General features: G+C 45.4%; 2 protein-coding genes across 3 annotated transcripts in view; one reads left to right on the top strand and one right to left on the bottom strand.

The window, feature by feature from the left end:
* The window catches only part of vasnb (vasorin b), a 31,005-nt gene extending 23,532 nt beyond the window's left edge, over window positions 1-7,473 (bottom strand). Inside the window, exon 1 of the mRNA XM_064315346.1 lies at window positions 7,073-7,473. The gene's annotated coding sequence lies outside the window, so the exon portion shown is untranslated. The remainder of the gene's footprint in view (window positions 1-7,072) is intronic.
* LOC135242961 (mitochondrial import inner membrane translocase subunit tim16-B-like) overlaps window positions 1-12,235 on the top strand; it is a 137,207-nt gene that overhangs the window by 89,466 nt on the left and 35,506 nt on the right. The gene's annotated exons all lie outside the window — the stretch shown is intronic.

Below are 12,235 nucleotides of genomic sequence, written 5' to 3'. Positions count from 1 at the left end.
ACACACACACACACACACACACACACACACACACACACACACACACACTCGCTTTGCCCTTTCTCCTGCTTTCTGCTTCCCCACCTGACTTTTAACCCTTTAATCCCTCTCTGAGTGGGAAGAGGAGGATTGGGGGGAAGACGGGGCTCTTGTAATTAGCGTTGAAGGGGGGGGGCCCGGGGGGACAGTTGCGGGCCCTCTAAAGTAGGACCTAATCAGAGCGCACAGGAGCGCGCGCCGCCCTCGTTTAAAGCAGAACGAGGCCCGAGGCGTCCCGATTGGCTCGCCCACTGCAGCACCCCGCCACCGCCGCAAGGCACCGGTCAAACTGAGAATTCATCATCCGGTTCTGCCGCCTCCCGGCCAGTTCAGACCCGAAGGGGTTGGTTCTCGCCGCCCGCCTGGGTGGGATGCTGGGGGGGGGGGGGGGGGGGTAGCTGAAAAACGGGATGGAACTCTTCTTCTGGAATCGGTGGGGGTGGGTAAGGGGAAGGTCACGGGTCAGAGGTTAAATCCCAGGTGGGGAAGGCCGACGTGAGAATTTTCAAAAAGCCAATAATTGGCGCAGCAGAGACTGGAGTTTACATATAAGGGATAACTGCCAGGTCCAATCAGGGCGAGGTCTGTTTATTTATTTATTGACAGTTTTTTCCTTTTTTTTTTTTGGCTTTTTGTTCTATGCGTTGTATGTGAGGTCCTCGTTACAAAGGAAGTTCTCAGTTTTATTTTTTCATACTTTTTTCGTCTTTTTAAGTAAAGATATGATTTATATAAAAGAAAAACAAAAAAAATTGCCTGGAAATGAATCACACTAGAAGTGCTGTTTTTGTTGGTGTGCAGATATTATTTTTTGGGGCGCGCTAGAATTCGGGCATTAATTTAGCCCGAATGTGCGGCTGTGGTGCGGGGCCTCTGGCATGGGCCGGGCCGGCGGCGGGCCGCTCTGCGCCAGCGTGTTTGCCTTGGCAGCGGGATGGGGGAGAGCGGGCCGGCGGCGGCGTCGGGCCAGGCCAATGAAGGGCCCTGTTTAGAGAGAGCAGCAGGGGAATGCCAGGGATGTTATTCCAAGTGTGCAGCATGAAAAGGGACATGCGCGCGCGCGCACACACACACACACACAGAGCGCGCGCACACACACACACACACCGCGCGCACACACACACACACACAGCGCACACACACACACACACACACACACACACAGCGCGCACACACACACACACACACACACACACACACACAGCGCACACACACACACACACACACGTTTAAACATGCACTTTCTAGCACACATTCACAAACTAACACATGCACTCATTCTCTTATACAGGCGCACACACGCACACACACAACTCTACTTTGTAGTGCACACTCACCGACTCACAAACTGCCATTTTTAATCTCGGGTTTAAACCAAACATTTGCTGAACAGAGAAAACCGACTCACAACAACAAGTTTGTAGGTTTGAATCTGCCCCTGCCCAGTTTGGCCTCTTTGTTAACCTGAACAGCTGTGCGTTTAAAAATAACGTCAGAGGAAATATGCAAAATGCATAAAGATATGGCTACTATGTCTACAACATGTTATAGCATGGCTATGTGTCATAAATAAACCTATAACATGTTATAGCATGGCTGTGTGTCATAAATAAGTCTATAACATGTTATAGCATGGCTATGTGTCATAAATAAGTCTATAACATGTTATAGCATGGCTATGTGTCATAATAACTATGTTATAGCATGGCTATGTGTCATAAATAAGTCTATAACATGTTATAGCATGGCTATGTGTCATAAATAAGTCTATAACATGTTATAGCATGGCTATGTGTCATAAATAAACCTATAACATGTTATAGCATGGCTATGTGTCATAAATAAGTCTATGTTATAGCATGGCTATGTGGCATAAATAAACCTATAACGTTATAGCATGGCTATGTGTCATAAATAAACCTATAACATGTTATAGCATGGCTCTGTGGTGCCATGGGGAGGACTGTCGGTCCAGCAGGGTGCTCCTGCAGTTTGGAGAAACACGTTTTCAGATGAACTCTGGCGGGCCTCCAGCTGAAGCTCAGCCTTTTCATTTTACGTTTATTTTTTTGGTCACTGTCCCCGTTCCTGCTGTTGACTCAGCATTAATCACTGGCTTTGATATGACAGGAGGGGGGTGGGTTCGGCGCCCCCGAGCCCCCAAAACGCGCTCCTACCGCCCCGATCGGAGGCCCCAAGGGCCCACGTCCTGTCAGCACACATCAGATCCAGTCTCCCCCTCACCGGGGATTGGGGCCTGGAAAGGAGGGGTAACGTTCTCCCCCATACCCCCCCACCCCTCCCTGCCTTCTCACTTTCTTTGATAAACATTTCAGTCTGATAATGCAGCTAACACACTATGGGTGCATCTAAAATGGATGCTGATATAATTAATGAAATTTATGCCCCACCCCCCACCCCACTTAGCAAACGTTCTGATCCAGAGAGATGTACACAGCTCACATTCTTTACGCGCAATACGGTCTATTTATACAGCTGGGTATTTACTGAGGCAATTTCAGGTTAAGTGCCTCGCTTTAAGGATACAAGGGGCAGTGCCCAACTGGGAATTGAACATGTAACCTCTGAGTTATAAGTCAAGCTCCTTAACCATTGTGCCGCGCCGCCGTCGTCTTGACGACGGGTAGCTATTCTGATTAAAAAAGGTGGGGCTTATGGGGCTCGCAGGGCTGTGACTCTGCAGGGTGTGCTTTCCGAACGGGCTGTAGCCCCCTTCACCGCTCCCTTCAGTCTTAACCCACGGAGTCTGCTGGAGACATGTAGAGTAGTTACTTCCATTCAGGTCTAATTGGGGTTAGGATGCGACCTGAATCACCGCTGTACACCAAGGTCCTGCTTCCGGCCTGGTCCTCCGTTTGGACCTAATTGGAAACAGGATGGTATTTTCGGGGTGTGTGGGGGGTGGGTGCTTGTTATGTCTTTGTCCTGGACCATGTGTCCGAGAAGCTGCAGAGGGAACTCACAGGAGGGGGGGGGGAGGGGTTGCGAATGAAGTGAGACCCAGATTGTGTGCGTGCGTGAGAGCAAGAGGGAGATGGGAAGACACTTCTTGCCCCCAGAGGAGACCTGGCTCGAATTATTTTAATTGCTCTTAACAAGGGTGACTCCTGACCTCGATCGAACGTCACCTCCCTGCCTCCATGGGGCAGAGGGGTCACTGCTGAGGTTCAGACAGCTGGGATTAATCCCCCCAGTGTCGAGTTAATAACCCCCCCCCCCCCCATCCCCCATTCCTGTACAACTGTCTTTTCTTTTAACACCCCCCCACCACCACCACCAAACTCCCCTGACACTCTCCTCTTCTCCTTGTAACTGTTGGCTGTGTTTTAGGAATTATTAGCTTTTTGATTGCGACCTCACCTTCGGGCTCCCCCCCGTTAGTTGCCATGGTGGTATGACCCAAGAACTCATTATCTGACCCCAGGTCCCTACCAAGCCTGGAGGAAAGGGGGGGGGGGGGGGTGGGCGCATGTTAAGCCTTTACCTCACTCTGCCCGTCCAGTCTTTCACTGCGAGCTCATTCCAGCATCTCACGACTCCTTAATTAAATTGCTGAGGCACCAAGTCAGGAATGTTTGCTTTCTTCCTGAGTCGCTCTCTCTCTCTCTCTCTGACTGTCTGTCCCTCTCTCCTTTTCTCATCTTCACTCGCTCTGTCTATCACCGTCACCACCGCCACCCTGAGGCATCCCTTCTTTTCTGCCCCTGAAAATGCCATCCATTTGGCACCCGTGCCCGGCTGGTGAGGGCACAGACTCGGGGGGGGGTCAGAGGGAGGCTCTAACGAAATTGCCCGTCCCATCCCCTTTCTCCCAAGCGGCTTCTGCGAATTTTGACGCCACTGTTCGCCTGTATCACAGCATTTTGTGTGTGCATTGTGCTGGACCTTCCCTGTCTTTACAGTCAGCCAGCTAGTCCCTTATTCACCTGCAGTGAGCAACAACAGCCATTTACAAGTAAAATTAGTGTCTGTGCGTCTCTTTCTCTCTCTCGCTCTGATATTTTATTCATTTTCTGTTTAATTTTATTGGAATGAGAAATCTAAATTATGAAAGCATAAACATGTAAAAAATAATGGGGCGATGGAGAGAGAGGGAGGGATGGAGAAAGATAAATTATTTTCCTCTCATATGTTTATGAAACCATAAACTTATGAGAGGAAAATTATTTCCCTTCCTCCCTCTTTCTCCATCCCTCTCTCTCTCCATCAAAAGTCTATATTCTTTGGAGCAGTGCAGACTACCTAGCCGGTTCCTGTGTCTGCCAAACTTTGTTTATTAAAGCCCTTTCTAATAACCCAGAGATTCCTGGGCAAAGTGGTGAGCAGTTCAGGACACCAGACCTCATCTTGTTCTAACATAATAGGTGTTTCTAAAAATGACCAAATCTCGGTATCTCCATTCCCACTTGCATGCAAGTATTCTCTACCGTTCTAAATGAACAATAACTTCATTTGTACCCGCGCAGCTTAAACCAATGCCACGTAATTTGTACAGTGAAGGTTAACAGCGGAATGGTTTTCACCTCCTGACATGAGTGATACGCGGTGCTTAGCTCCAGGGAAAGATTAAACGATTTATTCTCAGACCCAGTGCAGGCGCGTGGAGCTGCTAATCTGATTCGGAGATGTAGAAGCCCTCCTCGAAAGATGTGTTTTGTTTTGTGGCGTACACAGTATCTACCTCGCCATCCCCAACCAAGTTTAACGAAAAACAGTTTTTGTAAGGCATCGAGAAATCCTAGCTGTCAAGGAGTTTGATTGGTGGCCTGTTGTTCGAATGCAGGTCTGCACGCGCAGACGATGCGTATTGGATTCTCTGGATTCTCTGGCTTCATTTTTTCAAGTTTGAATTGAGCTTTTCAGCCCGTTTTCGTCTTTACATACGGACACATCTGTGTTGGCATGGTCTGTTATTAACTTACATTTATTTATTTAAAATTGCCGTCTATTTTTCAAGCGGTACACATCTCCAAAAGCAGCATTCGCCAATACAAATACACAAGCGTACACAAGACAACATTAAAATTACAATACAGTAAACAGTTTTGAAACAACTCAAATCATATTCAACGATATTTATAGGGAGTGATAATAAGGAAAATTCGGCAAAGAAGTATGTTTACTATAGAATGATTATTGTTGTTTTTACCCATCGTTTATTGAAAGCCGTTAGACGGGGAAGCTGTTATTTGTGTAATGTGCGGAGCATTCAGTTTATACGGGCAAATTTATAAATAAGCCTGTAAGTAGTTTGTTAAAACAAAATAAAACAGCAAGGATGTAAATAACCTGTAAATATGTCCATCGGTTTCTCACGGCAGGAAATATGTTAATACCCAGTTCTGTAAAGCAATGTGCTGTGCAAGAGTCGAGGAAATCATTAATATATTTGCCTACTGTCGCGTAGAAATAATCACACGTCTGCCTGTCCCGAATTTGCTTGCCAAATTGAATCAAATGATATGATTTACATTGCACGCGCAAATGCGGAATAACAACCTTACACTTTATGTTATATGCATTGTAGATGTTTAACGAATACATTTAAAAACATTTTGCTCTAACCTCGGGAACCGATTTAATTTTGTCAACAACCGCTTTGTGCGATATGCTGTCAGCGCAATTTTTAAGGGTAAGTGCCTAAAAATGTATACCTAATAAAACTGATGTGAGCACGACACTAGAAACAAATAGCTGCCCAGAAAGCCCTTTTTTTCGCAGCTCACACAAGCAGGAGATACACAATAAAGGATTCCTGAATCCGAAATAACAACAGTTAATCTCGTTCACGGCCCCCGTGACAAAACAGATTTGTCTCTGAAGTTACCACATTACCTTCGGCCTCATGGCGCGCGGACATAATGAAAATCTCCCTCCCGAGCACCTAAACCGACAGGAACCTCTCGACCGCTGCGCGCTTCCAGATGTGCACACTCAAATGTCCCAAAAAGTTATCCCCGCGATAAAACAGAGCGACGGTCCGTACGGAAGGAACGGGCTTTAGGATGTTTGCTTGCGAAATACATTTAGCAGCACGGAGCAGACGCCGAGAAGTGTTTTGCCTTTATAATGCATACATGCGCACGTTACAGTTGCAATATGGATATTGTCTACATGATCTTGGCTATTTGCTTAGTAGACACACTTAGCCTGAATTTAGTGTATATCGTATATGTAGCCTACATTGCTATGGGGCAAAACAGAAAATAACGCGACTGTATAGCTTACGGCCACAGGCGAGCTTCAAACATAAAACCTTTTGGTAACGAGTGTTACCAGAACACTTTTCACACTTTTGGGGTGTGCCTTCATTCAACATTTTACTTGAGGTTTTTACACAGGTTAACGATATTTTGTTAACTTCAGATGAATTGCAAATACACGAAATGAGTAGGCTATGCTCTGTTGATAGTTTGATTTGTGTATCTGTGCTATTGTGAAGTTTGTGTATGCTAATCAATACATGTGCAGTGAGGAAGTTGTGTTTGCCTGGTGTGGACACTTCATGAGCAACATGCCACACGCAGAAGGGGCGGGCAGCAGCGCTACGGTTTTCCTTGGTTACCGACAGATTACAACAGCTAAGGGAAGGTTATGAATTGCGAATAGTCCTTGACGAATGGTCACGGAAAAGTTAGCGCAGTTGTAGAAGTAGTTTCAACACTAGGAACAATATCTTTACACTGTATGCTACTTACACCAATTACGGGGCAAATTTTACTTCTCTGGATAGTGCGATGTCAAGTTATCGTAACCGCAATCAATGCAACACGAACAATCCCGTTCACTTTATTCCAAAATCAAACTCCTCAAACCAAGTTCGAATTTCTTATCCTGTTTGTTCTGCTTAGAGCCCACTTCACCGTGTCTCGGACGCTTGAAGCAACTGTCTTATGTGTGTTAAAGCCGGGGCAATACAACGCGCGTACAGACCTATATAACTATACATCTCTAAATGTTGCATTCAGTAGCCAACCATTACATTCGCCATAAAATCGTATTAAACACTTACCGGTCAGTGTGGGTGAACGCGAGTGATACTGTGTTGACGAAAGAGCGCTCAGTAGTTTTGGTCTCTTATCCACGGCGAAAGACAGAAGCGAGGAAGACTGCTCAGAATCCTCCTACGCTCATAGTGCACTCTTTTTCAAAAACTTTCCGTGATTAACTGAGGAATGCGATCTCGTAGAACCATACGTCTGCTTGTCACACATCAGCACCTGGTCTCTGACTGTGCGGAGCGGAACTTGTGTCCCCACGTAGAGGAATGCGCTCGCCGTCTAAAGAAAGCACAAGTAACTCGCCTCCGAGCCCAGACAATAACGCTTTATTGGCGGTTGAGAGCCCAGCGCTTTAAGTCGAAACTGGGAGGGGCGATTCCAGCCGGGGTGGAAAGTAAAGCGCTCCAAACTCGCGAGCCACTGGCAGGGATTGGAGCGCGCTCACCTTGTCCGTAGCAATGAAGGTGGGGCAAAGCCAAAACAACTTTGCTCACATTTTTTCATGATCATTTTATCATGCATTTAAAACAAATTATAGCCGTTGTGCAAACACTGTTTTTTTCTTATTCTAATGTAGTGGTGTCGGTGGTTGTTTATTGTGAGAATTTAGAATTTATAATAATGATAATTTATAATAAAATACATGTACGCGTTACATGTGCATTGGAATATTCCAGTTTGAGTGTTTAAATAATATGTCAGCTAATCTGACATCTTTCCTCACTTGTTAGAGGCTATTGTAGGCTTAGGCTTTATTATTCATTGAAAGTATTAATTTATCGGTAGATTAGCACAAGTGACCTTGGGTAAGAACATTTACAGTCTAGCACTGTACATGCATATGATAATACTGGGTAGTCTAAACAGATCTCATTCATTTATGCTACAGTGCTACAGTTTTTTTCCAATGCCATTTATTCCGAGAAATCCCTAGTTTTCTGCCAGTGCTTATCGGTAGATTTTAAGATGGGAGTTGCGTAAACAGCCGAAAAAAAGTGGCAAAACCTTGAATTTCACTGTGCCTTTTCCAGCCTCCTTGGCTTTCATTTGACTTTAAGTGAGATTGGAAAAGCTGCGAGCAGTTCCATAAAACGGATTTTAAACGCTTATAACTACAATATATACCAGTATAAGGCAAAAAGTAATAAAACCGAGGCATTTTGCTCAGAAATGTGACTTCATAAATTAGACCATACAAAACATTCTCGCAAAACATAGAAGATCTCGCAATCTCTTTTTATACAGTTGTAATTATACATGATAGTTGCTGGCATAAATGTGATTATCTGGCATTTGTTTTGTGGCTGGGATAAATTAAACTATTTTTTAATTAAATAAGCAGTGCGCAGTTTTTGTATCCTACAACCTTCACAATGTAGTGGCTGTTATTGGTCATTTTCGCTTTTAAAGTTCAGAAATGTGTGGACTGTTTGGTGTGTATAACCTCTATTGAGGCTGTTCTTGGTCTTGGTACCTTACACTAGTTAAGTACACAACATTATATTCGTGTATATTTATTGCTGACACGTATTTGCATTTAAATACATGACGTCTGCTGTAAGGTGCCTCGCGACAGAGAATACTTCCGACCGATGATAACCTTAACTGGCAGTCGGCAGCTGAGATACTATTTTAAATCAGTGCAGAATCCGTGTATAACGACGTACGGTAACTTGATATGTCTTCACGGCGGCGTTCCCTCGGATGTAATACTTTTAGACCTACTGTATATCTAATGATTTTCCATACTTGTTGTAATCCACACTTGTCAACTCGTACCTAAATGGGTAATACAATATTAGTGTCGGCCATAAGGTAGGCCTAACTGTTTTTCATGTCACAATCACCGTAGTTACAGTTAAAATCCTTGATATAAAAGTATTTTGTAAAAAAAATAAAAAAAATAAATAAGGATAATAATAATTGCACACATGAAACGTTTGCCTGCTGTGTTGCATTACATTTTTACATCACATTAAGGCATTTAGCAGACGCTCCTATCCATGGCCACTTAGACGGGTTGCATTCTATACAACTGGATAGCCTGTTTACTGAAGTAATTAAAGTATCTTTTGGGTAATTAAAGTATCTGGGTATCTTACGGTTACTCAAGGGTAAAATGGCAGTGACCTACCTAGCTGGGTGTCAAACCTGCAACCTCAGGATTGCAAACTCAGTTCCATAACTAGTGTACTGCATTTGCCTTTGCTGATGTTCTTGGACTCGTATGTTTCCCCCCCTGCACTCTTTGGTAGGCCTACCGTTTGAAACGAGGTCATGATAATATTTGGAGTCCGCCCAGCTCACCCTCTGTATATTTTTTTGATGACCTCATTCACGTCAGGACCTGGATGAGTTTTTTGGCTGGTGTTTCAGACCTCAGGATTGGAAGAGGGGGACTGCGCGAGGTTCAATAAACGCGGCAGCCCGGTTGGCTGTAGCCGCGCCGTACGAGCGCAGCCAGAAGGATTTCTGCTGCTCGGGTGAAATAAAGGGTACTTTGTTCTATCGTTTAAAAAAAAAAACTCCAAGCCGCTCTTCGTACTGTTTTTATTCTATGCCTTTTTTCCCCACCTTCGTTTTTTTTGACTACCTGCTTTTCTTCGCTCATCTCTGACGACGTGCCCTCCTTCTCGCTGCTCTCAACCTCCTCGGCCCTTCGAACGGTTATCATTCATGTCGTTTTTTTGTGTGTGTGAAATAAAAGCAAGTTCACTGGAAGACAGCGCATCTGTAAGATATTATAGCGAAGGGCGGGAACAGGCGAGGCGATTACACGGGTGATCAGCAGGCCTGCGATCCTCTGGTTATTGGCTTCGGCTGAATTTAATGCAACGGCAACCAGGGAGAATAAATCCTGCCCTGCAGTTTGTCACAGGTGAGGAGATCCGTAGGTAGACAAGAGACAACAGGACAGGACCGCTTCTCTGTTTCTGCTTTACTTTCTCTCTCACACTCTTTCAATTTGTATTGGCATGAAATACATGTAGTAGGCCTACATATTGCCAGAGCAATAGCAGGAAACATACTAAAAACAAATTGTATAACAGTAGAAGTAAAACATGAAAAATAGTTAATACTTCTAAAATTATAATTGGAGTTCAAATATATTTAAATTAAATAGAGAAAGTGTAAACTAAAAAAGTAATAATAATAGTAATAATAATAATAGGCTTGGGGCATTTTAGTAGAAAGTGCTCTCTCCCCCTCCCTCTCTCCCTCCCTCCCTCCCTTACATATATAAACACGTTTGTGATGTGGGATATAACCTTCTGAAATTACACAGATGGAGGAATGAAAGGGCCTCCTCTTTCACCAAACAAACTGCTCGTGCTGCTGCTCTTCCCAGAACCGCAATTGCCAGCATTATTACAGGTCACTCATTCACCTCTCCAGTGTTCAGGGGTTTGATGTTCCTGGGGATTGATGAAGATGAGGGAGTGGGTCTGGGGTGCGATTGTGCATGCATTTTATTTGTTTGCTCGTATAATAAAACATAATTAAAAAATAAAAAAAGGTTAATTGTAGTCGGTAATCTTGGCTGCTGCTGTTTTGTGGATTTATGACAGCGCTCACGGAAGGAAACGCACAGTCACAGTGCCTTTCATTTTTTTGTTTCTTTTCTTCCTTTTTTTTTTGAAACAGCGAGCCGCAGAAGCTACAGTCTTCCTGGCTCGTCTCCCTTCTCTTTTTTTCCTCCTCTGTTCTTTAATAACGGCCCTGAACTTTTCAACCCGCTCCGCTCTCTCGGTGTCAGAAGCACCAGACCAAATCTCTGAGCTCCCCCTCCTCCCTCCCCTCTCCCCCTCCCCCCTTCCCCCCCTCCCCTCCCCTAGCCTTACCTTACCGTGCTGGATGGGCCAGGCCTGGGCTTTGAGCCTTTGAGCCTGTATCAGAGACCGAGAGAGGGAGGGAGCGCTAGAGAGAAAGGGAAGGAGGGAGGGAGGGAGGGAGGGAGGGAGAGATTCCTCTGGGATGACCTTGCGTTATGTTGAGGAGGAGTAACCTTTATCTGTATCGCGTGAATCAAAGTGCAGGGGGCTGGTGGGGGTCGGTTTTTTTAAAAGCGATCTTACAGTCTTAATGTCCCGAGTTGAACTTGCTGCATGCTGCACGTGTGTGTGTGTGTGTGTGTGTGTGTGTGTGTGTGAGCTCGCGTGCGTGTGTCACTTTCTGGTTCGACACACCCCTGTGCGGTCCCTTAGAGGGGTGGTATCTTAGGATACGCGAGAGAAGCCCGTTAAAAATCCCCCGTAAGGCAATTAAATTTGCATAAGGGTTTTATAAGATCACTCCTGTGTGTTTTATTTCTTTATATTTGTTGGACAAACTCATTCAAAGTAACTTGCAGAACTGCCCTGGTGAGATATGTAGTATAGTGTAAATCAGCTGAGATCAAGGGCATGGTTACAAAGAGCAAGGGCACATCAGTAAAACTGCAAGCCGAAAAACAACAGACAACATGCAACGAATGCGACAGAAATACTGCATATGCTCAGGCCTTCAGATTATCATTATATAACACAATTTAATCGTTTCTCTTGTTGTCTGGCTTATATATGTACCTGCTTTACACATTGTATGTGCGTGTGTGCACATGTGCGCGTGCTTTCCCTGTCTGTGTGTGTGTGTGTGTGCATGCGCATGCACACGTGCGTGTGTGTGCACATACTGTATGTACATGTGTGTGTGTCTGTGTGTGTGTTTGCGCATGCGTGTGTGTTTTCCCTGTCAGTGTGTGGGTGGCAGTGTAGCACAATGCTAAGGGGGCTGAGAGCATAAGAAATGCAGCAGTTGTGCTTCCCAGGTGGGGTATTGCAGTTGTCCCCTTGAGCGAGGCTGCTCACTTGAGCAGCTTCAGTAAATATCCAGCTGCGCAAACGGACTTCAGCTGCGCGCGTCGCTCTGGGAGCGTCTGCTGACTGCCTGAAACGCGCAGCCGAGCGTCAGCGTCCGTCCCGGTCGGACGGGAGGGGAGGAGGCCGGGCTCGAACGCGCAGACGCGCGCCGGCGTCGGGCGCGCGGCTTTCAAAACAAAAACAAAAGACAAATGAAGAAAAAAGCGAAGAAGAAGAGAAGACGGAGAGTTAGTGGAAGTCGCCGGTGTGGATCGCGCCGAGACGCCGCGCTGACCCTTCCGAGACCTCCCAGCGTAGCGGAAATATCTCCTTTCT

Source organism: Anguilla rostrata, chromosome 17, assembly GCF_018555375.3.
Source record: "Anguilla rostrata isolate EN2019 chromosome 17, ASM1855537v3, whole genome shotgun sequence".
Lineage (NCBI taxonomy): Eukaryota > Metazoa > Chordata > Actinopteri > Anguilliformes > Anguillidae > Anguilla > Anguilla rostrata.
This window is presented reverse-complemented; position numbering and strand designations above follow the sequence as displayed.